At 43.9% G+C, this 25,515-nt stretch overlaps 24 non-coding genes across 24 annotated transcripts; 12 read left to right on the top strand and 12 right to left on the bottom strand.

Moving 5' to 3' along the window:
* Positions 1–772: 772 nt before the first annotated feature.
* Positions 773–845, bottom strand: TRNAM-CAU (transfer RNA methionine (anticodon CAU)). Its single transcript has one exon. It is a non-coding gene; the product is annotated as a tRNA-Met (tRNA).
* A 675-nt stretch (positions 846–1,520) lies between these two features.
* TRNAA-AGC (transfer RNA alanine (anticodon AGC)) lies at positions 1,521–1,592 on the top strand. Its single transcript has one exon. It is a non-coding gene; the product is annotated as a tRNA-Ala (tRNA).
* Positions 1,593–2,911: 1,319 nt separating this feature from the next.
* Positions 2,912–2,984, bottom strand: TRNAM-CAU (transfer RNA methionine (anticodon CAU)). Its single transcript has one exon. It is a non-coding gene; the product is annotated as a tRNA-Met (tRNA).
* A 675-nt stretch (positions 2,985–3,659) lies between these two features.
* TRNAA-AGC (transfer RNA alanine (anticodon AGC)) lies at positions 3,660–3,731 on the top strand. The gene has a single exon. It is a non-coding gene; the product is annotated as a tRNA-Ala (tRNA).
* Positions 3,732–5,050: 1,319 nt separating this feature from the next.
* TRNAM-CAU (transfer RNA methionine (anticodon CAU)) lies at positions 5,051–5,123 on the bottom strand. The gene has a single exon. It is a non-coding gene; the product is annotated as a tRNA-Met (tRNA).
* Positions 5,124–5,798: 675 nt separating this feature from the next.
* Positions 5,799–5,870, top strand: TRNAA-AGC (transfer RNA alanine (anticodon AGC)). The gene has a single exon. It is a non-coding gene; the product is annotated as a tRNA-Ala (tRNA).
* Positions 5,871–7,189: 1,319 nt separating this feature from the next.
* On the bottom strand, positions 7,190–7,262 carry TRNAM-CAU (transfer RNA methionine (anticodon CAU)). The gene has a single exon. It is a non-coding gene; the product is annotated as a tRNA-Met (tRNA).
* A 675-nt stretch (positions 7,263–7,937) lies between these two features.
* On the top strand, positions 7,938–8,009 carry TRNAA-AGC (transfer RNA alanine (anticodon AGC)). Its single transcript has one exon. It is a non-coding gene; the product is annotated as a tRNA-Ala (tRNA).
* Positions 8,010–9,328: 1,319 nt separating this feature from the next.
* Positions 9,329–9,401, bottom strand: TRNAM-CAU (transfer RNA methionine (anticodon CAU)). The gene has a single exon. It is a non-coding gene; the product is annotated as a tRNA-Met (tRNA).
* A 675-nt stretch (positions 9,402–10,076) lies between these two features.
* Positions 10,077–10,148, top strand: TRNAA-AGC (transfer RNA alanine (anticodon AGC)). The gene has a single exon. It is a non-coding gene; the product is annotated as a tRNA-Ala (tRNA).
* A 1,319-nt stretch (positions 10,149–11,467) lies between these two features.
* TRNAM-CAU (transfer RNA methionine (anticodon CAU)) lies at positions 11,468–11,540 on the bottom strand. Its single transcript has one exon. It is a non-coding gene; the product is annotated as a tRNA-Met (tRNA).
* A 675-nt stretch (positions 11,541–12,215) lies between these two features.
* TRNAA-AGC (transfer RNA alanine (anticodon AGC)) lies at positions 12,216–12,287 on the top strand. The gene has a single exon. It is a non-coding gene; the product is annotated as a tRNA-Ala (tRNA).
* A 1,320-nt stretch (positions 12,288–13,607) lies between these two features.
* TRNAM-CAU (transfer RNA methionine (anticodon CAU)) lies at positions 13,608–13,680 on the bottom strand. Its single transcript has one exon. It is a non-coding gene; the product is annotated as a tRNA-Met (tRNA).
* A 675-nt stretch (positions 13,681–14,355) lies between these two features.
* TRNAA-AGC (transfer RNA alanine (anticodon AGC)) lies at positions 14,356–14,427 on the top strand. The gene has a single exon. It is a non-coding gene; the product is annotated as a tRNA-Ala (tRNA).
* Positions 14,428–15,747: 1,320 nt separating this feature from the next.
* On the bottom strand, positions 15,748–15,820 carry TRNAM-CAU (transfer RNA methionine (anticodon CAU)). The gene has a single exon. It is a non-coding gene; the product is annotated as a tRNA-Met (tRNA).
* A 675-nt stretch (positions 15,821–16,495) lies between these two features.
* Positions 16,496–16,567, top strand: TRNAA-AGC (transfer RNA alanine (anticodon AGC)). Its single transcript has one exon. It is a non-coding gene; the product is annotated as a tRNA-Ala (tRNA).
* Positions 16,568–17,886: 1,319 nt separating this feature from the next.
* TRNAM-CAU (transfer RNA methionine (anticodon CAU)) lies at positions 17,887–17,959 on the bottom strand. Its single transcript has one exon. It is a non-coding gene; the product is annotated as a tRNA-Met (tRNA).
* A 675-nt stretch (positions 17,960–18,634) lies between these two features.
* TRNAA-AGC (transfer RNA alanine (anticodon AGC)) lies at positions 18,635–18,706 on the top strand. The gene has a single exon. It is a non-coding gene; the product is annotated as a tRNA-Ala (tRNA).
* A 1,319-nt stretch (positions 18,707–20,025) lies between these two features.
* Positions 20,026–20,098, bottom strand: TRNAM-CAU (transfer RNA methionine (anticodon CAU)). Its single transcript has one exon. It is a non-coding gene; the product is annotated as a tRNA-Met (tRNA).
* Positions 20,099–20,773: 675 nt separating this feature from the next.
* On the top strand, positions 20,774–20,845 carry TRNAA-AGC (transfer RNA alanine (anticodon AGC)). The gene has a single exon. It is a non-coding gene; the product is annotated as a tRNA-Ala (tRNA).
* A 1,319-nt stretch (positions 20,846–22,164) lies between these two features.
* Positions 22,165–22,237, bottom strand: TRNAM-CAU (transfer RNA methionine (anticodon CAU)). The gene has a single exon. It is a non-coding gene; the product is annotated as a tRNA-Met (tRNA).
* A 675-nt stretch (positions 22,238–22,912) lies between these two features.
* Positions 22,913–22,984, top strand: TRNAA-AGC (transfer RNA alanine (anticodon AGC)). The gene has a single exon. It is a non-coding gene; the product is annotated as a tRNA-Ala (tRNA).
* A 1,319-nt stretch (positions 22,985–24,303) lies between these two features.
* On the bottom strand, positions 24,304–24,376 carry TRNAM-CAU (transfer RNA methionine (anticodon CAU)). Its single transcript has one exon. It is a non-coding gene; the product is annotated as a tRNA-Met (tRNA).
* Positions 24,377–25,051: 675 nt separating this feature from the next.
* On the top strand, positions 25,052–25,123 carry TRNAA-AGC (transfer RNA alanine (anticodon AGC)). Its single transcript has one exon. It is a non-coding gene; the product is annotated as a tRNA-Ala (tRNA).
* Positions 25,124–25,515: the final 392 nt, after the last annotated feature.

Here is a 25,515-nt window from a genome sequence, read left to right as displayed (position 1 = left end):
TAATTCTAGGTCCCCTGCTTTCCTTCACGCCAGCACAGCACATTCAGGTAGGTAAGCAGTCCCCCTTTATGGTGATAAGATGTAGCTGAGAATGCACTCTAGGAAGTGGCAATTTGTAGAGCAAGCTGCAGGTCATATTCATGATTTTCAAGATTAGACTGCAGTACTCCCACCCCACTCCCGCCGCAACCATTATTGAAAGAAAGATGAATGCAGCATGGAAAGCTGTACTGCCCAATCCTCCGATAGCTCAGTTGGGAGAGCGGAGGACTGTAGTGGAGAAACAGAAATCCTTAGGTCGCTGGTTCAAATCCGGCTCGGAGGAGTTTCCCCTTTTTTGTTTTCCATAGCTGCTTTCTCTCTTGTTAAAACATTATGTGCCCCTCTGATTGAGAAACATTTCCCTAGCTCCAAATAAATGCTAGGACAGAAGGGTAGACTTCTTCTGCTTTCCAATGAAATTGACCACATAGTCATTTCTGAGGGATGTTGGAAGAGAAGTAAACAAGGACCTGCAGATCAGAATTCATTCCAAAGCCTTGACTAAATATATGAAGGCACTTGGAAGACTTCCAGTTTCATTGTACCAAGGTAGATGTTTCGGCAGCCGACCCAGCTAAAACTCACCTACAATGAGAGTGGCCATGGAAATGAAAGAGGGAATCTACAAAGACACCAACTCCTTAAAACTGAGCAAGATGCGATGTGGAGTAATAGTTTACAGATTTGGAGAAAATCTGAGATGTTTCTCTTGACAAAAGAAACACTGCAATGCCCTCTCTGAGGATCGAACTCAGGACCTTCAGATTATGAGACTGACGCGCTGCCTACTGCGCTAAGAAGGCTGCTCGAAACCGCTAACAAATGCGTCTACACACCATGAAGAGGGAAGGTAGCAAAAATGCTGTTCTCATGTTGGAATATCAATACAGTACGGTTGCCTCGCTGGATTAAAATCGTCTGCAGTTATAATGGTCAGAAGACTGCTCTTTCCCAGTGATTAAACCCACACCCCATACATTTAGCCATGCAAAAGAAATCAGGGCATACCATTCACCTCTCTAAGAAAGATCGTGCCATTTTTTCCCCCACATAACTGAGAATGAAATGGACTAAAACCCAGAATTAACATGCCGCCCCTAGCCGTAGATGCATCTAGATCTCAACGCTTTACATGCTAATGTAACATAGCTGTGTGTCCTGCAAAAAAGAGCAGGGGTACCTTAAGTCATCTCACAAGATGTGGAAGCGGCACTCAACCATATCCTTCTTTGATGTATCCTGAACCAGTTGCCTTGAATACTCTGGCTTTTTTCGATTGCATCTAGCTGTTGTGTGTGGGGAATTATTCATTCTAGAGTCAACCTTATTCCATAAAAAACGGTGCTAGAAAATCCAGCTGTAAGTCATGTGGAATTCCACACCTGACGCTTCCCATTCCAGTGTCATATGTGGTGAATGTACGTTCAATAGAATTCCAGCTTTCCATGTGTGGAGCAAGACCACCCTCTACAGGATGTGGGGATGTAGCTCAGTGGTAGAGCGCATGCTTAGCATGTATGAGGCCCCGGGTTCAATCCCCGGCATCTCCAGCTTTTCGCCATGCTAATCTTGCCTTTTGACAGATAGCTAGGCTGGCATCATGACTAACGAAGTGAGATGTCATGCAGCTGGTGCCAGAACCCCACTTTCTTCGCCTTGCAAAACCTTTTGAAATGGGGCTATCTCATTTCCCGTGTTTATAGAAAAAAATAATCTTGCTTCCATAAGAAACCAAAGTGGAGATTTATCTTGGCATTCTTAGTATAGAAAACGGGCACAGCTGTCTTGGTCATTTATTTGAATTCTTCCTCTAAACCAGAGACTCTTACCAGAAGGTTTAAGAAAAACAGAATGTTTTCTTCATCCTAATCACTTCTGAATGGTCCATTAATCTACTGGTTTTGCTTTTCCAGTTCCTTTCACAGAAGCATTAAAAATGCATGTTCTTCATGCTCCGTACGGAGTAATGACTCTCCTAACTTTCTGTCCTTTCCTTCATGTTCCCATGCTGTCATCCTTTTGCCAGAAATGCTTCCAAAGGGCTGTGGATTCCTCGGCCCCATGCCCTTTCAGGAAAACTCCTTTCTGTAGGATGTCTAATTCTAGGTCCCCTGCTTTCCTTCACGCCAGCACAGCACATTCAGGTAGGTAAGCAGTCCCCCTTTATGGTGATAAGATGTAGCTGAGAATGCACTCTAGGAAGTGGCAATTTGTAGAGCAAGCTGCAGGTCATATTCATGATTTTCAAGATTAGACTGCAGTACTCCCACCCCACTCCCGCCGCAACCATTATTGAAAGAAAGATGAATGCAGCATGGAAAGCTGTACTGCCCAATCCTCCGATAGCTCAGTTGGGAGAGCGGAGGACTGTAGTGGAGAAACAGAAATCCTTAGGTCGCTGGTTCAAATCCGGCTCGGAGGAGTTTCCCCTTTTTTGTTTTCCATAGCTGCTTTCTCTCTTGTTAAAACATTATGTGCCCCTCTGATTGAGAAACATTTCCCTAGCTCCAAATAAATGCTAGGACAGAAGGGTAGACTTCTTCTGCTTTCCAATGAAATTGACCACATAGTCATTTCTGAGGGATGTTGGAAGAGAAGTAAACAAGGACCTGCAGATCAGAATTCATTCCAAAGCCTTGACTAAATATATGAAGGCACTTGGAAGACTTCCAGTTTCATTGTACCAAGGTAGATGTTTCGGCAGCCGACCCAGCTAAAACTCACCTACAATGAGAGTGGCCATGGAAATGAAAGAGGGAATCTACAAAGACACCAACTCCTTAAAACTGAGCAAGATGTGATGTGGAGTAATAGTTTACAGATTTGGAGAAAATCTGAGATGTTTCTCTTGACAAAAGAAACACTGCAATGCCCTCTCTGAGGATCGAACTCAGGACCTTCAGATTATGAGACTGACGCGCTGCCTACTGCGCTAAGAAGGCTGCTCGAAACCGCTAACAAATGCGTCTACACACCATGAAGAGGGAAGGTAGCAAAAATGCTGTTCTCATGTTGGAATATCAATACAGTACGGTTGCCTCGCTGGATTAAAATCGTCTGCAGTTATAATGGTCAGAAGACTGCTCTTTCCCAGTGATTAAACCCACACCCCATACATTTAGCCATGCAAAAGAAATCAGGGCATACCATTCACCTCTCTAAGAAAGATCGTGCCATTTTTTCCCCCACATAACTGAGAATGAAATGGACTAAAACCCAGAATTAACATGCCGCCCCTAGCCGTAGATGCATCTAGATCTCAACGCTTTACATGCTAATGTAACATAGCTGTGTGTCCTGCAAAAAAGAGCAGGGGTACCTTAAGTCATCTCACAAGATGTGGAAGCGGCACTCAACCATATCCTTCTTTGATGTATCCTGAACCAGTTGCCTTGAATACTCTGGCTTTTTTCGATTGCATCTAGCTGTTGTGTGTGGGGAATTATTCATTCTAGAGTCAACCTTATTCCATAAAAAACGGTGCTAGAAAATCCAGCTGTAAGTCATGTGGAATTCCACACCTGACGCTTCCCATTCCAGTGTCATATGTGGTGAATGTACGTTCAATAGAATTCCAGCTTTCCATGTGTGGAGCAAGACCACCCTCTACAGGATGTGGGGATGTAGCTCAGTGGTAGAGCGCATGCTTAGCATGTATGAGGCCCCGGGTTCAATCCCCGGCATCTCCAGCTTTTCGCCATGCTAATCTTGCCGTTTGACAGATAGCTATGCTGGCATCATGACTAACGAAGTGAGATGTCATGCAGCTGGTGCCAGAACCCCACTTTCTTCGCCTTGCAAAACCTTTTGAAATGGGGCTATCTCATTTCCCGTGTTTATAGAAAAAAATAATCTTGCTTCCATAAGAAACCAAAGTGGAGATTTATCTTGGCATTCTTAGTATAGAAAACGGGCACAGCTGTCTTGGTCATTTATTTGAATTCTTCCTCTAAACCAGAGACTCTTACCAGAAGGTTTAAGAAAAACAGAATGTTTTCTTCATCCTAATCACTTCTGAATGGTCCATTAATCTACTGGTTTTGCTTTTCCAGTTCCTTTCACAGAAGCATTAAAAATGCATGTTCTTCATGCTCCGTACGGAGTAATGACTCTCCTAACTTTCTGTCCTTTCCTTCATGTTCCCATGCTGTCATCCTTTTGCCAGAAATGCTTCCAAAGGGCTGTGGATTCCTCGGCCCCATGCCCTTTCAGGAAAACTCCTTTCTGTAGGATGTCTAATTCTAGGTCCCCTGCTTTCCTTCACGCCAGCACAGCACATTCAGGTAGGTAAGCAGTCCCCCTTTATGGTGATAAGATGTAGCTGAGAATGCACTCTAGGAAGTGGCAATTTGTAGAGCAAGCTGCAGGTCATATTCATGATTTTCAAGATTAGACTGCAGTACTCCCACCCCACTCCCGCCGCAACCATTATTGAAAGAAAGATGAATGCAGCATGGAAAGCTGTACTGCCCAATCCTCCGATAGCTCAGTTGGGAGAGCGGAGGACTGTAGTGGAGAAACAGAAATCCTTAGGTCGCTGGTTCAAATCCGGCTCGGAGGAGTTTCCCCTTTTTTGTTTTCCATAGCTGCTTTCTCTCTTGTTAAAACATTATGTGCCCCTCTGATTGAGAAACATTTCCCTAGCTCCAAATAAATGCTAGGACAGAAGGGTAGACTTCTTCTGCTTTCCAATGAAATTGACCACATAGTCATTTCTGAGGGATGTTGGAAGAGAAGTAAACAAGGACCTGCAGATCAGAATTCATTCCAAAGCCTTGACTAAATATATGAAGGCACTTGGAAGACTTCCAGTTTCATTGTACCAAGGTAGATGTTTCGGCAGCCGACCCAGCTAAAACTCACCTACAATGAGAGTGGCCATGGAAATGAAAGAGGGAATCTACAAAGACACCAACTCCTTAAAACTGAGCAAGATGTGATGTGGAGTAATAGTTTACAGATTTGGAGAAAATCTGAGATGTTTCTCTTGACAAAAGAAACACTGCAATGCCCTCTCTGAGGATCGAACTCAGGACCTTCAGATTATGAGACTGACGCGCTGCCTACTGCGCTAAGAAGGCTGCTCGAAACCGCTAACAAATGCGTCTACACACCATGAAGAGGGAAGGTAGCAAAAATGCTGTTCTCATGTTGGAATATCAATACAGTACGGTTGCCTCGCTGGATTAAAATCGTCTGCAGTTATAATGGTCAGAAGACTGCTCTTTCCCAGTGATTAAACCCACACCCCATACATTTAGCCATGCAAAAGAAATCAGGGCATACCATTCACCTCTCTAAGAAAGATCGTGCCATTTTTTCCCCCACATAACTGAGAATGAAATGGACTAAAACCCAGAATTAACATGCCGCCCCTAGCCGTAGATGCATCTAGATCTCAACGCTTTACATGCTAATGTAACATAGCTGTGTGTCCTGCAAAAAAGAGCAGGGGTACCTTAAGTCATCTCACAAGATGTGGAAGCGGCACTCAACCATATCCTTCTTTGATGTATCCTGAACCAGTTGCCTTGAATACTCTGGCTTTTTTCGATTGCATCTAGCTGTTGTGTGTGGGGAATTATTCATTCTAGAGTCAACCTTATTCCATAAAAAACGGTGCTAGAAAATCCAGCTGTAAGTCATGTGGAATTCCACACCTGACGCTTCCCATTCCAGTGTCATATGTGGTGAATGTACGTTCAATAGAATTCCAGCTTTCCATGTGTGGAGCAAGACCACCCTCTACAGGATGTGGGGATGTAGCTCAGTGGTAGAGCGCATGCTTAGCATGTATGAGGCCCCGGGTTCAATCCCCGGCATCTCCAGCTTTTCGCCATGCTAATCTTGCCTTTTGACAGATAGCTAGGCTGGCATCATGACTAACGAAGTGAGATGTCATGCAGCTGGTGCCAGAACCCCACTTTCTTCGCCTTGCAAAACCTTTTGAAATGGGGCTATCTCATTTCCCGTGTTTATAGAAAAAAATAATCTTGCTTCCATAAGAAACCAAAGTGGAGATTTATCTTGGCATTCTTAGTATAGAAAACGGGCACAGCTGTCTTGGTCATTTATTTGAATTCTTCCTCTAAACCAGAGACTCTTACCAGAAGGTTTAAGAAAAACAGAATGTTTTCTTCATCCTAATCACTTCTGAATGGTCCATTAATCTACTGGTTTTGCTTTTCCAGTTCCTTTCACACAAGCATTAAAAATGCATGTTCTTCATGCTCCGTACGGAGTAATGACTCTCCTAACTTTCTGTCCTTTCCTTCATGTTCCCATGCTGTCATCCTTTTGCCAGAAATGCTTCCAAAGGGCTGTGGATTCCTCGGCCCCATGCCCATTCAGGAAAACTCCTTTCTGTAGGATGTCTAATTCTAGGTCTCCTGCTTTCCTTCACGCCAGCACAGCACATTCAGGTAGGTAAGCAGTCCCCCTTTATGGTGATAAGATGTAGCTGAGAATGCACTCTAGGAAGTGGCAATTTGTAGAGCAAGCTGCAGGTCATATTCATGATTTTCAAGATTAGACTGCAGTACTCCCACCCCACTCCCGCCGCAACCATTATTGAAAGAAAGATGAATGCAGCATGGAAAGCTGTACTGCCCAATCCTCCGATAGCTCAGTTGGGAGAGCGAAGGACTGTAGTGGAGAAACAGAAATCCTTAGGTCGCTGGTTCAAATCCGGCTCGGAGGAGTTTCCCCTTTTTTGTTTTCCATAGCTGCTTTCTCTCTTGTTAAAACATTATGTGCCCCTCTGATTGAGAAACATTTCCCTAGCTCCAAATAAATGCTAGGACAGAAGGGTAGACTTCTTCTGCTTTCCAATGAAATTGACCACATAGTCATTTCTGAGGGATGTTGGAAGAGAAGTAAACAAGGACCTGCAGATCAGAATTCATTCCAAAGCCTTGACTAAATATATGAAGGCACTTGGAAGACTTCCAGTTTCATTGTACCAAGGTAGATGTTTCGGCAGCCGACCCAGCTAAAACTCACCTACAATGGGAGTGGCCATGGAAATGAAAGAGGGAATCTACAAAGACACCAACTCCTTAAAACTGAGCAAGATGCGATGTGGAGTAATAGTTTACAGATTTGGAGAAAATCTGAGATGTTTCTCTTGACAAAAGAAACACTGCAATGCCCTCTCTGAGGATCGAACTCAGGACCTTCAGATTATGAGACTGACGCGCTGCCTACTGCGCTAAGAAGGCTGCTCGAAACCGCTAACAAATGCGTCTACACACCATGAAGAGGGAAGGTAGCAAAAATGCTGTTCTCATGTTGGAATATCAATACAGTACGGTTGCCTCGCTGGATTAAAATCGTCTGCAGTTATAATGGTCAGAAGACTGCTCTTTCCCAGTGATTAAACCCACACCCCATACATTTAGCCATGCAAAAGAAATCAGGGCATACCATTCACCTCTCTAAGAAAGATCGTGCCATTTTTTCCCCCACATAACTGAGAATGAAATGGACTAAAACCCAGAATTAACATGCCGCCCCTAGCCGTAGATGCATCTAGATCTCAACGCTTTACATGCTAATGTAACATAGCTGTGTGTCCTGCAAAAAAGAGCAGGGGTACCTTAAGTCATCTCACAAGATGTGGAAGCGGCACTCAACCATATCCTTCTTTGATGTATCCTGAACCAGTTGCCTTGAATACTCTGGCTTTTTTCGATTGCATCTAGCTGTTGTGTGTGGGGAATTATTCATTCTAGAGTCAACCTTATTCCATAAAAAACGGTGCTAGAAAATCCAGCTGTAAGTCATGTGGAATTCCACACCTGACGCTTCCCATTCCAGTGTCATATGTGGTGAATGTACGTTCAATAGAATTCCAGCTTTCCATGTGTGGAGCAAGACCACCCTCTACAGGATGTGGGGATGTAGCTCAGTGGTAGAGCGCATGCTTAGCATGTATGAGGCCCCGGGTTCAATCCCCGGCATCTCCAGCTTTTCGCCATGCTAATCTTGCCGTTTGACAGATAGCTATGCTGGCATCATGACTAACGAAGTGAGATGTCATGCAGCTGGTGCCAGAACCCCACTTTCTTCGCCTTGCAAAACCTTTTGAAATGGGGCTATCTCATTTCCCGTGTTTATAGAAAAAAATAATCTTGCTTCCATAAGAAACCAAAGTGGAGATTTATCTTGGCATTCTTAGTATAGAAAACGGGCACAGCTGTCTTGGTCATTTATTTGAATTCTTCCTCTAAACCAGAGACTCTTACCAGAAGGTTTAAGAAAAACAGAATGTTTTCTTCATCCTAATCACTTCTGAATGGTCCATTAATCTACTGGTTTTGCTTTTCCAGTTCCTTTCACAGAAGCATTAAAAATGCATGTTCTTCATGCTCCGTACGGAGTAATGACTCTCCTAACTTTCTGTCCTTTCCTTCATGTTCCCATGCTGTCATCCTTTTGCCAGAAATGCTTCCAAAGGGCTGTGGATTCCTCGGCCCCATGCCCATTCAGGAAAACTCCTTTCTGTAGGATGTCTAATTCTAGGTCCCCTGCTTTCCTTCACGCCAGCACAGCACATTCAGGTAGGTAAGCAGTCCCCCTTTATGGTGATAAGATGTAGCTGAGAATGCACTCTAGGAAGTGGCAATTTGTAGAGCAAGCTGCAGGTCATATTCATGATTTTCAAGATTAGACTGCAGTACTCCCACCCCACTCCCGCCGCAACCATTATTGAAAGAAAGATGAATGCAGCATGGAAAGCTGTACTGCCCAATCCTCCGATAGCTCAGTTGGGAGAGCGGAGGACTGTAGTGGAGAAACAGAAATCCTTAGGTCGCTGGTTCAAATCCGGCTCGGAGGAGTTTCCCCTTTTTTGTTTTCCATAGCTGCTTTCTCTCTTGTTAAAACATTATGTGCCCCTCTGATTGAGAAACATTTCCCTAGCTCCAAATAAATGCTAGGACAGAAGGGTAGACTTCTTCTGCTTTCCAATGAAATTGACCACATAGTCATTTCTGAGGGATGTTGGAAGAGAAGTAAACAAGGACCTGCAGATCAGAATTCATTCCAAAGCCTTGACTAAATATATGAAGGCACTTGGAAGACTTCCAGTTTCATTGTACCAAGGTAGATGTTTCGGCAGCCGACCCAGCTAAAACTCACCTACAATGGGAGTGGCCATGGAAATGAAAGAGGGAATCTACAAAGACACCAACTCCTTAAAACTGAGCAAGATGCGATGTGGAGTAATAGTTTACAGATTTGGAGAAAATCTGAGATGTTTCTCTTGACAAAAGAAACACTGCAATGCCCTCTCTGAGGATCGAACTCAGGACCTTCAGATTATGAGACTGACGCGCTGCCTACTGCGCTAAGAAGGCTGCTCGAAACCGCTAACAAATGCGTCTACACACCATGAAGAGGGAAGGTAGCAAAAATGCTGTTCTCATGTTGGAATATCAATACAGTACGGTTGCCTCGCTGGATTAAAATCGTCTGCAGTTATAATGGTCAGAAGACTGCTCTTTCCCAGTGATTAAACCCACACCCCATACATTTAGCCATGCAAAAGAAATCAGGGCATACCATTCACCTCTCTAAGAAAGATCGTGCCATTTTTTCCCCCACATAACTGAGAATGAAATGGACTAAAACCCAGAATTAACATGCCGCCCCTAGCCGTAGATGCATCTAGATCTCAACGCTTTACATGCTAATGTAACATAGCTGTGTGTCCTGCAAAAAAGAGCAGGGGTACCTTAAGTCATCTCACAAGATGTGGAAGCGGCACTCAACCATATCCTTCTTTGATGTATCCTGAACCAGTTGCCTTGAATACTCTGGCTTTTTTCGATTGCATCTAGCTGTTGTGTGTGGGGAATTATTCATTCTAGAGTCAACCTTATTCCATAAAAAACGGTGCTAGAAAATCCAGCTGTAAGTCATGTGGAATTCCACACCTGACGCTTCCCATTCCAGTGTCATATGTGGTGAATGTACGTTCAATAGAATTCCAGCTTTCCATGTGTGGAGCAAGACCACCCTCTACAGGATGTGGGGATGTAGCTCAGTGGTAGAGCGCATGCTTAGCATGTATGAGGCCCCGGGTTCAATCCCCGGCATCTCCAGCTTTTCGCCATGCTAATCTTGCCTTTTGACAGATAGCTAGGCTGGCATCATGACTAACGAAGTGAGATGTCATGCAGCTGGTGCCAGAACCCCACTTTCTTCGCCTTGCAAAACCTTTTGAAATGGGGCTATCTCATTTCCCGTGTTTATAGAAAAAAATAATCTTGCTTCCATAAGAAACCAAAGTGGAGATTTATCTTGGCATTCTTAGTATAGAAAACGGGCACAGCTGTCTTGGTCATTTATTTGAATTCTTCCTCTAAACCAGAGACTCTTACCAGAAGGTTTAAGAAAAACAGAATGTTTTCTTCATCCTAATCACTTCTGAATGGTCCATTAATCTACTGGTTTTGCTTTTCCAGTTCCTTTCACAGAAGCATTAAAAATGCATGTTCTTCATGCTCCGTACGGAGTAATGACTCTCCTAACTTTCTGTCCTTTCCTTCATGTTCCCATGCTGTCATCCTTTTGCCAGAAATGCTTCCAAAGGGCTGTGGATTCCTCGGCCCCATGCCCTTTCAGGAAAACTCCTTTCTGTAGGATGTCTAATTCTAGGTCCCCTGCTTTCCTTCACGCCAGCACAGCACATTCAGGTAGGTAAGCAGTCCCCCTTTATGGTGATAAGATGTAGCTGAGAATGCACTCTAGGAAGTGGCAATTTGTAGAGCAAGCTGCAGGTCATATTCATGATTTTCAAGATTAGACTGCAGTACTCCCACCCCACTCCCGCCGCAACCATTATTGAAAGAAAGATGAATGCAGCATGGAAAGCTGTACTGCCCAATCCTCCGATAGCTCAGTTGGGAGAGCGGAGGACTGTAGTGGAGAAACAGAAATCCTTAGGTCGCTGGTTCAAATCCGGCTCGGAGGAGTTTCCCCTTTTTTGTTTTCCATAGCTGCTTTCTCTCTTGTTAAAACATTATGTGCCCCTCTGATTGAGAAACATTTCCCTAGCTCCAAATAAATGCTAGGACAGAAGGGTAGACTTCTTCTGCTTTCCAATGAAATTGACCACATAGTCATTTCTGAGGGATGTTGGAAGAGAAGTAAACAAGGACCTGCAGATCAGAATTCATTCCAAAGCCTTGACTAAATATATGAAGGCACTTGGAAGACTTCCAGTTTCATTGTACCAAGGTAGATGTTTCGGCAGCCGACCCAGCTAAAACTCACCTACAATGAGAGTGGCCATGGAAATGAAAGAGGGAATCTACAAAGACACCAACTCCTTAAAACTGAGCAAGATGTGATGTGGAGTAATAGTTTACAGATTTGGAGAAAATCTGAGATGTTTCTCTTGACAAAAGAAACACTGCAATGCCCTCTCTGAGGATCGAACTCAGGACCTTCAGATTATGAGACTGACGCGCTGCCTACTGCGCTAAGAAGGCTGCTCGAAACCGCTAACAAATGCGTCTACACACCATGAAGAGGGAAGGTAGCAAAAATGCTGTTCTCATGTTGGAATATCAATACAGTACGGTTGCCTCGCTGGATTAAAATCGTCTGCAGTTATAATGGTCAGAAGACTGCTCTTTCCCAGTGATTAAACCCACACCCCATACATTTAGCCATGCAAAAGAAATCAGGGCATACCATTCACCTCTCTAAGAAAGATCGTGCCATTTTTTCCCCCACATAACTGAGAATGAAATGGACTAAAACCCAGAATTAACATGCCGCCCCTAGCCGTAGATGCATCTAGATCTCAACGCTTTACATGCTAATGTAACATAGCTGTGTGTCCTGCAAAAAAGAGCAGGGGTACCTTAAGTCATCTCACAAGATGTGGAAGCGGCACTCAACCATATCCTTCTTTGATGTATCCTGAACCAGTTGCCTTGAATACTCTGGCTTTTTTCGATTGCATCTAGCTGTTGTGTGTGGGGAATTATTCATTCTAGAGTCAACCTTATTCCATAAAAAACGGTGCTAGAAAATCCAGCTGTAAGTCATGTGGAATTCCACACCTGACGCTTCCCATTCCAGTGTCATATGTGGTGAATGTACGTTCAATAGAATTCCAGCTTTCCATGTGTGGAGCAAGACCACCCTCTACAGGATGTGGGGATGTAGCTCAGTGGTAGAGCGCATGCTTAGCATGTATGAGGCCCCGGGTTCAATCCCCGGCATCTCCAGCTTTTCGCCATGCTAATCTTGCCGTTTGACAGATAGCTATGCTGGCATCATGACTAACGAAGTGAGATGTCATGCAGCTGGTGCCAGAACCCCACTTTCTTCGCCTTGCAAAACCTTTTGAAATGGGGCTATCTCATTTCCCGTGTTTATAGAAAAAAATAATCTTGCTTCCATAAGAAACCAAAGTGGAGATTTATCTTGGCATTCTTAGTATAGAAAACGGGCACAGCTGTCTTGGGTCATTTATTTGAATTCTTCCTCTAAACCAGAGACTCTTACCAGAAGGTTTAAGAAAAACAGAATGTTTTCTTCATCCTAATCACTTCTGAATGGTCCATTAATCTACTGGTTTTGCTTTTCCAGTTCCTTTCACAGAAGCATTAAAAATGCATGTTCTTCATGCTCCGTACGGAGTAATGACTCTCCTAACTTTCTGTCCTTTCCTTCATGTTCCCATGCTGTCATCCTTTTGCCAGAAATGCTTCCAAAGGGCTGTGGATTCCTCGGCCCCATGCCCTTTCAGGAAAACTCCTTTCTGTAGGATGTCTAATTCTAGGTCCCCTGCTTTCCTTCACGCCAGCACAGCACATTCAGGTAGGTAAGCAGTCCCCCTTTATGGTGATAAGATGTAGCTGAGAATGCACTCTAGGAAGTGGCAATTTGTAGAGCAAGCTGCAGGTCATATTCATGATTTTCAAGATTAGACTGCAGTACTCCCACCCCACTCCCGCCGCAACCATTATTGAAAGAAAGATGAATGCAGCATGGAAAGCTGTACTGCCCAATCCTCCGATAGCTCAGTTGGGAGAGCGGAGGACTGTAGTGGAGAAACAGAAATCCTTAGGTCGCTGGTTCAAATCCGGCTCGGAGGAGTTTCCCCTTTTTTGTTTTCCATAGCTGCTTTCTCTCTTGTTAAAACATTATGTGCCCCTCTGATTGAGAAACATTTCCCTAGCTCCAAATAAATGCTAGGACAGAAGGGTAGACTTCTTCTGCTTTCCAATGAAATTGACCACATAGTCATTTCTGAGGGATGTTGGAAGAGAAGTAAACAAGGACCTGCAGATCAGAATTCATTCCAAAGCCTTGACTAAATATATGAAGGCACTTGGAAGACTTCCAGTTTCATTGTACCAAGGTAGATGTTTCGGCAGCCGACCCAGCTAAAACTCACCTACAATGAGAGTGGCCATGGAAATGAAAGAGGGAATCTACAAAGACACCAACTCCTTAAAACTGAGCAAGATGCGATGTGGAGTAATAGTTTACAGATTTGGAGAAAATCTGAGATGTTTCTCTTGACAAAAGAAACACTGCAATGCCCTCTCTGAGGATCGAACTCAGGACCTTCAGATTATGAGACTGACGCGCTGCCTACTGCGCTAAGAAGGCTGCTCGAAACCGCTAACAAATGCGTCTACACACCATGAAGAGGGAAGGTAGCAAAAATGCTGTTCTCATGTTGGAATATCAATACAGTACGGTTGCCTCGCTGGATTAAAATCGTCTGCAGTTATAATGGTCAGAAGACTGCTCTTTCCCAGTGATTAAACCCACACCCCATACATTTAGCCATGCAAAAGAAATCAGGGCATACCATTCACCTCTCTAAGAAAGATCGTGCCATTTTTTCCCCCACATAACTGAGAATGAAATGGACTAAAACCCAGAATTAACATGCCGCCCCTAGCCGTAGATGCATCTAGATCTCAACGCTTTACATGCTAATGTAACATAGCTGTGTGTCCTGCAAAAAAGAGCAGGGGTACCTTAAGTCATCTCACAAGATGTGGAAGCGGCACTCAACCATATCCTTCTTTGATGTATCCTGAACCAGTTGCCTTGAATACTCTGGCTTTTTTCGATTGCATCTAGCTGTTGTGTGTGGGGAATTATTCATTCTAGAGTCAACCTTATTCCATAAAAAACGGTGCTAGAAAATCCAGCTGTAAGTCATGTGGAATTCCACACCTGACGCTTCCCATTCCAGTGTCATATGTGGTGAATGTACGTTCAATAGAATTCCAGCTTTCCATGTGTGGAGCAAGACCACCCTCTACAGGATGTGGGGATGTAGCTCAGTGGTAGAGCGCATGCTTAGCATGTATGAGGCCCCGGGTTCAATCCCCGGCATCTCCAGCTTTTCGCCATGCTAATCTTGCCGTTTGACAGATAGCTATGCTGGCATCATGACTAACGAAGTGAGATGTCATGCAGCTGGTGCCAGAACCCCACTTTCTTCGCCTTGCAAAACCTTTTGAAATGGGGCTATCTCATTTCCCGTGTTTATAGAAAAAAATAATCTTGCTTCCATAAGAAACCAAAGTGGAGATTTATCTTGGCATTCTTAGTATAGAAAACGGGCACAGCTGTCTTGGGTCATTTATTTGAATTCTTCCTCTAAACCAGAGACTCTTACCAGAAGGTTTAAGAAAAACAGAATGTTTTCTTCATCCTAATCACTTCTGAATGGTCCATTAATCTACTGGTTTTGCTTTTCCAGTTCCTTTCACAGAAGCATTAAAAATGCATGTTCTTCATGCTCCGTACGGAGTAATGACTCTCCTAACTTTCTGTCCTTTCCTTCATGTTCCCATGCTGTCATCCTTTTGCCAGAAATGCTTCCAAAGGGCTGTGGATTCCTCGGCCCCATGCCCTTTCAGGAAAACTCCTTTCTGTAGGATGTCTAATTCTAGGTCCCCTGCTTTCCTTCACGCCAGCACAGCACATTCAGGTAGGTAAGCAGTCCCCCTTTATGGTGATAAGATGTAGCTGAGAATGCACTCTAGGAAGTGGCAATTTGTAGAGCAAGCTGCAGGTCATATTCATGATTTTCAAGATTAGACTGCAGTACTCCCACCCCACTCCCGCCGCAACCATTATTGAAAGAAAGATGAATGCAGCATGGAAAGCTGTACTGCCCAATCCTCCGATAGCTCAGTTGGGAGAGCGGAGGACTGTAGTGGAGAAACAGAAATCCTTAGGTCGCTGGTTCAAATCCGGCTCGGAGGAGTTTCCCCTTTTTTGTTTTCCATAGCTGCTTTCTCTCTTGTTAAAACATTATGTGCCCCTCTGATTGAGAAACATTTCCCTAGCTCCAAATAAATGCTAGGACAGAAGGGTAGACTTCTTCTGCTTTCCAATGAAATTGACCACATAGTCATTTCTGAGGGATGTTGGAAGAGAAGTAAACAAGGACCTGCAGATCAGAATTCATTCCAAAGCCTTGACTAAATATATGAAGGCACTTGGAAGACTTCCAGTTTCATTGTACCAAGGTAGATGTTTCGGCAGCCGACCCAGCTAAAACTCACCTACAATGAGAGTGGCCATGGAAATGAAAGAGGGAATCTACAAAGACACCAACTCCTTAAAACTGAGCAAGATGCGATGTGGAGTAATAGTTTACAGATTTGGAGAAAATCTGAGATGTTTCTCTTGACAAAAGAAACACTGCAATGCCCTCTCTGAGGATCGAACTCAGGACCTTCAGATTATGAGACTGACGCGCTGCCTACTGCGCTAAGAAGGCTGCTCGAAACCGCTAACAAATGCGTCTACACACCATGAAGAGGGAAGGTAGCAAAAATGCTGTTCTCATGTTGGAATATCAATACAGTACGGTTGCCTCGCTGGATTAAAATCGTCTGCAGTTATAATGGTCAGAAGACTGCTCTTTCCCAGTGATTAAACCCACACCCCATACATTTAGCCATGCAAAAGAAATCAGGGCATACCATTCACCTCTCTAAGAAAGATCGTGCCATTTTTTCCCCCACATAACTGAGAATGAAATGGACTAAAACCCAGAATTAACATGCCGCCCCTAGCCGTAGATGCATCTAGATCTCAACGCTTTACATGCTAATGTAACATAGCTGTGTGTCCTGCAAAAAAGAGCAGGGGTACCTTAAGTCATCTCACAAGATGTGGAAGCGGCACTCAACCATATCCTTCTTTGATGTATCCTGAACCAGTTGCCTTGAATACTCTGGCTTTTTTCGATTGCATCTAGCTGTTGTGTGTGGGGAATTATTCATTCTAGAGTCAACCTTATTCCATAAAAAACGGTGCTAGAAAATCCAGCTGTAAGTCATGTGGAATTCCACACCTGACGCTTCCCATTCCAGTGTCATATGTGGTGAATGTACGTTCAATAGAATTCCAGCTTTCCATGTGTGGAGCAAGACCACCCTCTACAGGATGTGGGGATGTAGCTCAGTGGTAGAGCGCATGCTTAGCATGTATGAGGCCCCGGGTTCAATCCCCGGCATCTCCAGCTTTTCGCCATGCTAATCTTGCCGTTTGACAGATAGCTATGCTGGCATCATGACTAACGAAGTGAGATGTCATGCAGCTGGTGCCAGAACCCCACTTTCTTCGCCTTGCAAAACCTTTTGAAATGGGGCTATCTCATTTCCCGTGTTTATAGAAAAAAATAATCTTGCTTCCATAAGAAACCAAAGTGGAGATTTATCTTGGCATTCTTAGTATAGAAAACGGGCACAGCTGTCTTGGTCATTTATTTGAATTCTTCCTCTAAACCAGAGACTCTTACCAGAAGGTTTAAGAAAAACAGAATGTTTTCTTCATCCTAATCACTTCTGAATGGTCCATTAATCTACTGGTTTTGCTTTTCCAGTTCCTTTCACACAAGCATTAAAAATGCATGTTCTTCATGCTCCGTACGGAGTAATGACTCTCCTAACTTTCTGTCCTTTCCTTCATGTTCCCATGCTGTCATCCTTTTGCCAGAAATGCTTCCAAAGGGCTGTGGATTCCTCGGCCCCATGCCCATTCAGGAAAACTCCTTTCTGTAGGATGTCTAATTCTAGGTCTCCTGCTTTCCTTCACGCCAGCACAGCACATTCAGGTAGGTAAGCAGTCCCCCTTTATGGTGATAAGATGTAGCTGAGAATGCACTCTAGGAAGTGGCAATTTGTAGAGCAAGCTGCAGGTCATATTCATGATTTTCAAGATTAGACTGCAGTACTCCCACCCCACTCCCGCCGCAACCATTATTGAAAGAAAGATGAATGCAGCATGGAAAGCTGTACTGCCCAATCCTCCGATAGCTCAGTTGGGAGAGCGGAGGACTGTAGTGGAGAAACAGAAATCCTTAGGTCGCTGGTTCAAATCCGGCTCGGAGGAGTTTCCCCTTTTTTGTTTTCCATAGCTGCTTTCTCTCTTGTTAAAACATTATGTGCCCCTCTGATTGAGAAACATTTCCCTAGCTCCAAATAAATGCTAGGACAGAAGGGTAGACTTCTTCTGCTTTCCAATGAAATTGACCACATAGTCATTTCTGAGGGATGTTGGAAGAGAAGTAAACAAGGACCTGCAGATCAGAATTCATTCCAAAGCCTTGACTAAATATATGAAGGCACTTGGAAGACTTCCAGTTTCATTGTACCAAGGTAGATGTTTCGGCAGCCGACCCAGCTAAAACTCACCTACAATGGGAGTGGCCATGGAAATGAAAGAGGGAATCTACAAAGACACCAACTCCTTAAAACTGAGCAAGATGCGATGTGGAGTAATAGTTTACAGATTTGGAGAAAATCTGAGATGTTTCTCTTGACAAAAGAAACACTGCAATGCCCTCTCTGAGGATCGAACTCAGGACCTTCAGATTATGAGACTGACGCGCTGCCTACTGCGCTAAGAAGGCTGCTCGAAACCGCTAACAAATGCGTCTACACACCATGAAGAGGGAAGGTAGCAAAAATGCTGTTCTCATGTTGGAATATCAATACAGTACGGTTGCCTCGCTGGATTAAAATCGTCTGCAGTTATAATGGTCAGAAGACTGCTCTTTCCCAGTGATTAAACCCACACCCCATACATTTAGCCATGCAAAAGAAATCAGGGCATACCATTCACCTCTCTAAGAAAGATCGTGCCATTTTTTCCCCCACATAACTGAGAATGAAATGGACTAAAACCCAGAATTAACATGCCGCCCCTAGCCGTAGATGCATCTAGATCTCAACGCTTTACATGCTAATGTAACATAGCTGTGTGTCCTGCAAAAAAGAGCAGGGGTACCTTAAGTCATCTCACAAGATGTGGAAGCGGCACTCAACCATATCCTTCTTTGATGTATCCTGAACCAGTTGCCTTGAATACTCTGGCTTTTTTCGATTGCATCTAGCTGTTGTGTGTGGGGAATTATTCATTCTAGAGTCAACCTTATTCCATAAAAAACGGTGCTAGAAAATCCAGCTGTAAGTCATGTGGAATTCCACACCTGACGCTTCCCATTCCAGTGTCATATGTGGTGAATGTACGTTCAATAGAATTCCAGCTTTCCATGTGTGGAGCAAGACCACCCTCTACAGGATGTGGGGATGTAGCTCAGTGGTAGAGCGCATGCTTAGCATGTATGAGGCCCCGGGTTCAATCCCCGGCATCTCCAGCTTTTCGCCATGCTAATCTTGCCGTTTGACAGATAGCTATGCTGGCATCATGACTAACGAAGTGAGATGTCATGCAGCTGGTGCCAGAACCCCACTTTCTTCGCCTTGCAAAACCTTTTGAAATGGGGCTATCTCATTTCCCGTGTTTATAGAAAAAAATAATCTTGCTTCCATAAGAAACCAAAGTGGAGATTTATCTTGGCATTCTTAGTATAGAAAACGGGCACAGCTGTCTTGGTCATTTATTTGAATTCTTCCTCTAAACCAGAGACTCTTACCAGAAGGTTTAAGAAAAACAGAATGTTTTCTTCATCCTAATCACTTCTGAATGGTCCATTAATCTACTGGTTTTGCTTTTCCAGTTCCTTTCACAGAAGCATTAAAAATGCATGTTCTTCATGCTCCGTACGGAGTAATGACTCTCCTAACTTTCTGTCCTTTCCTTCATGTTCCCATGCTGTCATCCTTTTGCCAGAAATGCTTCCAAAGGGCTGTGGATTCCTCGGCCCCATGCCCATTCAGGAAAACTCCTTTCTGTAGGATGTCTAATTCTAGGTCCCCTGCTTTCCTTCACGCCAGCACAGCACATTCAGGTAGGTAAGCAGTCCCCCTTTATGGTGATAAGATGTAGCTGAGAATGCACTCTAGGAAGTGGCAATTTGTAGAGCAAGCTGCAGGTCATATTCATGATTTTCAAGATTAGACTGCAGTACTCCCACCCCACTCCCGCCGCAACCATTATTGAAAGAAAGATGAATGCAGCATGGAAAGCTGTACTGCCCAATCCTCCGATAGCTCAGTTGGGAGAGCGGAGGACTGTAGTGGAGAAACAGAAATCCTTAGGTCGCTGGTTCAAATCCGGCTCGGAGGAGTTTCCCCTTTTTTGTTTTCCATAGCTGCTTTCTCTCTTGTTAAAACATTATGTGCCCCTCTGATTGAGAAACATTTCCCTAGCTCCAAATAAATGCTAGGACAGAAGGGTAGACTTCTTCTGCTTTCCAATGAAATTGACCACATAGTCATTTCTGAGGGATGTTGGAAGAGAAGTAAACAAGGACCTGCAGATCAGAATTCATTCCAAAGCCTTGACTAAATATATGAAGGCACTTGGAAGACTTCCAGTTTCATTGTACCAAGGTAGATGTTTCGGCAGCCGACCCAGCTAAAACTCACCTACAATGGGAGTGGCCATGGAAATGAAAGAGGGAATCTACAAAGACACCAACTCCTTAAAACTGAGCAAGATGCGATGTGGAGTAATAGTTTACAGATTTGGAGAAAATCTGAGATGTTTCTCTTGACAAAAGAAACACTGCAATGCCCTCTCTGAGGATCGAACTCAGGACCTTCAGATTATGAGACTGACGCGCTGCCTACTGCGCTAAGAAGGCTGCTCGAAACCGCTAACAAATGCGTCTACACACCATGAAGAGGGAAGGTAGCAAAAATGCTGTTCTCATGTTGGAATATCAATACAGTACGGTTGCCTCGCTGGATTAAAATCGTCTGCAGTTATAATGGTCAGAAGACTGCTCTTTCCCAGTGATTAAACCCACACCCCATACATTTAGCCATGCAAAAGAAATCAGGGCATACCATTCACCTCTCTAAGAAAGATCGTGCCATTTTTTCCCCCACATAACTGAGAATGAAATGGACTAAAACCCAGAATTAACATGCCGCCCCTAGCCGTAGATGCATCTAGATCTCAACGCTTTACATGCTAATGTAACATAGCTGTGTGTCCTGCAAAAAAGAGCAGGGGTACCTTAAGTCATCTCACAAGATGTGGAAGCGGCACTCAACCATATCCTTCTTTGATGTATCCTGAACCAGTTGCCTTGAATACTCTGGCTTTTTTCGATTGCATCTAGCTGTTGTGTGTGGGGAATTATTCATTCTAGAGTCAACCTTATTCCATAAAAAACGGTGCTAGAAAATCCAGCTGTAAGTCATGTGGAATTCCACACCTGACGCTTCCCATTCCAGTGTCATATGTGGTGAATGTACGTTCAATAGAATTCCAGCTTTCCATGTGTGGAGCAAGACCACCCTCTACAGGATGTGGGGATGTAGCTCAGTGGTAGAGCGCATGCTTAGCATGTATGAGGCCCCGGGTTCAATCCCCGGCATCTCCAGCTTTTCGCCATGCTAATCTTGCCGTTTGACAGATAGCTATGCTGGCATCATGACTAACGAAGTGAGATGTCATGCAGCTGGTGCCAGAACCCCACTTTCTTCGCCTTGCAAAACCTTTTGAAATGGGGCTATCTCATTTCCCGTGTTTATAGAAAAAAATAATCTTGCTTCCATAAGAAACCAAAGTGGAGATTTATCTTGGCATTCTTAGTATAGAAAACGGGCACAGCTGTCTTGGTCATTTATTTGAATTCTTCCTCTAAACCAGAGACTCTTACCAGAAGGTTTAAGAAAAACAGAATGTTTTCTTCATCCTAATCACTTCTGAATGGTCCATTAATCTACTGGTTTTGCTTTTCCAGTTCCTTTCACAGAAGCATTAAAAATGCATGTTCTTCATGCTCCGTACGGAGTAATGACTCTCCTAACTTTCTGTCCTTTCCTTCATGTTCCCATGCTGTCATCCTTTTGCCAGAAATGCTTCCAAAGGGCTGTGGATTCCTCGGCCCCATGCCCATTCAGGAAAACTCCTTTCTGTAGGATGTCTAATTCTAGGTCCCCTGCTTTCCTTCACGCCAGCACAGCACATTCAGGTAGGTAAGCAGTCCCCCTTTATGGTGATAAGATGTAGCTGAGAATGCACTCTAGGAAGTGGCAATTTGTAGAGCAAGCTGCAGGTCATATTCATGATTTTCAAGATTAGACTGCAGTACTCCCACCCCACTCCCGCCGCAACCATTATTGAAAGAAAGATGAATGCAGCATGGAAAGCTGTACTGCCCAATCCTCCGATAGCTCAGTTGGGAGAGCGGAGGACTGTAGTGGAGAAACAGAAATCCTTAGGTCGCTGGTTCAAATCCGGCTCGGAGGAGTTTCCCCTTTTTTGTTTTCCATAGCTGCTTTCTCTCTTGTTAAAACATTATGTGCCCCTCTGATTGAGAAACATTTCCCTAGCTCCAAATAAATGCTAGGACAGAAGGGTAGACTTCTTCTGCTTTCCAATGAAATTGACCACATAGTCATTTCTGAGGGATGTTGGAAGAGAAGTAAACAAGGACCTGCAGATCAGAATTCATTCCAAAGCCTTGACTAAATATATGAAGGCACTTGGAAGACTTCCAGTTTCATTGTACCAAGGTAGATGTTTCGGCAGCCGACCCAGCTAAAACTCACCTACAATGGGAGTGGCCATGGAAATGAAAGAGGGAATCTACAAAGACACCAACTCCTTAAAACTGAGCAAGATGCGATGTGGAGTAATAGTTTACAGATTTGGAGAAAATCTGAGATGTTTCTCTTGACAAAAGAAACACTGCAATGCCCTCTCTGAGGATCGAACTCAGGACCTTCAGATTATGAGACTGACGCGCTGCCTACTGCGCTAAGAAGGCTGCTCGAAACCGCTAACAAATGCGTCTACACACCATGAAGAGGGAAGGTAGCAAAAATGCTGTTCTCATGTTGGAATATCAATACAGTACGGTTGCCTCGCTGGATTAAAATCGTCTGCAGTTATAATGGTCAGAAGACTGCTCTTTCCCAGTGATTAAACCCACACCCCATACATTTAGCCATGCAAAAGAAATCAGGGCATACCATTCACCTCTCTAAGAAAGATCGTGCCATTTTTTCCCCCACATAACTGAGAATGAAATGGACTAAAACCCAGAATTAACATGCCGCCCCTAGCCGTAGATGCATCTAGATCTCAACGCTTTACATGCTAATGTAACATAGCTGTGTGTCCTGCAAAAAAGAGCAGGGGTACCTTAAGTCATCTCACAAGATGTGGAAGCGGCACTCAACCATATCCTTCTTTGATGTATCCTGAACCAGTTGCCTTGAATACTCTGGCTTTTTTCGATTGCATCTAGCTGTTGTGTGTGGGGAATTATTCATTCTAGAGTCAACCTTATTCCATAAAAAACGGTGCTAGAAAATCCAGCTGTAAGTCATGTGGAATTCCACACCTGACGCTTCCCATTCCAGTGTCATATGTGGTGAATGTACGTTCAATAGAATTCCAGCTTTCCATGTGTGGAGCAAGACCACCCTCTACAGGATGTGGGGATGTAGCTCAGTGGTAGAGCGCATGCTTAGCATGTATGAGGCCCCGGGTTCAATCCCCGGCATCTCCAGCTTTTCGCCATGCTAATCTTGCCTTTTGACAGATAGCTAGGCTGGCATCATGACTAACGAAGTGAGATGTCATGCAGCTGGTGCCAGAACCCCACTTTCTTCGCCTTGCAAAACCTTTTGAAATGGGGCTATCTCATTTCCCGTGTTTATAGAAAAAAATAATCTTGCTTCCATAAGAAACCAAAGTGGAGATTTATCTTGGCATTCTTAGTATAGAAAACGGGCACAGCTGTCTTGGTCATTTATTTGAATTCTTCCTCTAAACCAGAGACTCTTACCAGAAGGTTTAAGAAAAACAGAATGTTTTCTTCATCCTAATCACTTCTGAATGGTCCATTAATCTACTGGTTTTGCTTTTCCAGTTCCTTTCACAGAAGCATTAAAAATGCATGTTCTTCATGCTCCGTACGGAGTAATGACTCTCCTAACTTTCTGTCCTTTCCTTCATGTTCCCATGCTGTCATCCTTTTGCCAGAAATGCTTCCAAAGGGCTGTGGATTCCTCGGCCCCATGCCCTTTCAGGAAAACTCCTTTCTGTAGGATGTCTAATTCTAGGTCCCCTGCTTTCCTTCACGCCAGCACAGCACATTCAGGTAGGTAAGCAGTCCCCCTTTATGGTGATAAGATGTAGCTGAGAATGCACTCTAGGAAGTGGCAATTTGTAGAGCAAGCTGCAGGTCATATTCATGATTTTCAAGATTAGACTGCAGTACTCCCACCCCACTCCCGCCGCAACCATTATTGAAAGAAAGATGAATGCAGCATGGAAAGCTGTACTGCCCAATCCTCCGATAGCTCAGTTGGGAGAGCGGAGGACTGTAGTGGAGAAACAGAAATCCTTAGGTCGCTGGTTCAAATCCGGCTCGGAGGAGTTTCCCCTTTTTTGTTTTCCATAGCTGCTTTCTCTCTTGTTAAAACATTATGTGCCCCTCTGATTGAGAAACATTTCCCTAGCTCCAAATAAATGCTAGGACAGAAGGGTAGACTTCTTCTGCTTTCCAATGAAATTGACCACATAGTCATTTCTGAGGGATGTTGGAAGAGAAGTAAACAAGGACCTGCAGATCAGAATTCATTCCAAAGCCTTGACTAAATATATGAAGGCACTTGGAAGACTTCCAGTTTCATTGTACCAAGGTAGATGTTTCGGCAGCCGACCCAGCTAAAACTCACCTACAATGAGAGTGGCCATGGAAATGAAAGAGGGAATCTACAAAGACACCAACTCCTTAAAACTGAGCAAGATGTGATGTGGAGTAATAGTTTACAGATTTGGAGAAAATCTGAGATGTTTCTCTTGACAAAAGAAACACTGCAATGCCCTCTCTGAGGATCGAACTCAGGACCTTCAGATTATGAGACTGACGCGCTGCCTACTGCGCTAAGAAGGCTGCTCGAAACCGCTAACAAATGCGTCTACACACCATGAAGAGGGAAGGTAGCAAAAATGCTGTTCTCATGTTGGAATATCAATACAGTACGGTTGCCTCGCTGGATTAAAATCGTCTGCAGTTATAATGGTCAGAAGACTGCTCTTTCCCAGTGATTAAACCCACACCCCATACATTTAGCCATGCAAAAGAAATCAGGGCATACCATTCACCTCTCTAAGAAAGATCGTGCCATTTTTTCCCCCACATAACTGAGAATGAAATGGACTAAAACCCAGAATTAACATGCCGCCCCTAGCCGTAGATGCATCTAGATCTCAACGCTTTACATGCTAATGTAACATAGCTGTGTGTCCTGCAAAAAAGAGCAGGGGTACCTTAAGTCATCTCACAAGATGTGGAAGCGGCACTCAACCATATCCTTCTTTGATGTATCCTGAACCAGTTGCCTTGAATACTCTGGCTTTTTTCGATTGCATCTAGCTGTTGTGTGTGGGGAATTATTCATTCTAGAGTCAACCTTATTCCATAAAAAACGGTGCTAGAAAATCCAGCTGTAAGTCATGTGGAATTCCACACCTGACGCTTCCCATTCCAGTGTCATATGTGGTGAATGTACGTTCAATAGAATTCCAGCTTTCCATGTGTGGAGCAAGACCACCCTCTACAGGATGTGGGGATGTAGCTCAGTGGTAGAGCGCATGCTTAGCATGTATGAGGCCCCGGGTTCAATCCCCGGCATCTCCAGCTTTTCGCCATGCTAATCTTGCCGTTTGACAGATAGCTATGCTGGCATCATGACTAACGAAGTGAGATGTCATGCAGCTGGTGCCAGAACCCCACTTTCTTCGCCTTGCAAAACCTTTTGAAATGGGGCTATCTCATTTCCCGTGTTTATAGAAAAAAATAATCTTGCTTCCATAAGAAACCAAAGTGGAGATTTATCTTGGCATTCTTAGTATAGAAAACGGGCACAGCTGTCTTGGTCATTTATTTGAATTCTTCCTCTAAACCAGAGACTCTTACCAGAAGGTTTAAGAAAAACAGAATGTTTTCTTCATCCTAATCACTTCTGAATGGTCCATTAATCTACTGGTTTTGCTTTTCCAGTTCCTTTCACACAAGCATTAAAAATGCAT

The sequence above is a fragment of the Pleurodeles waltl genome, unplaced genomic scaffold (assembly GCF_031143425.1).
Source record: "Pleurodeles waltl isolate 20211129_DDA unplaced genomic scaffold, aPleWal1.hap1.20221129 scaffold_162, whole genome shotgun sequence".
Taxonomy (NCBI): Eukaryota; Metazoa; Chordata; class Amphibia; order Caudata; family Salamandridae; genus Pleurodeles; species Pleurodeles waltl.
The sequence above is the reverse complement of the archived record's forward strand: the minus strand, read 5'-3'. Positions and strand labels throughout refer to the sequence as shown.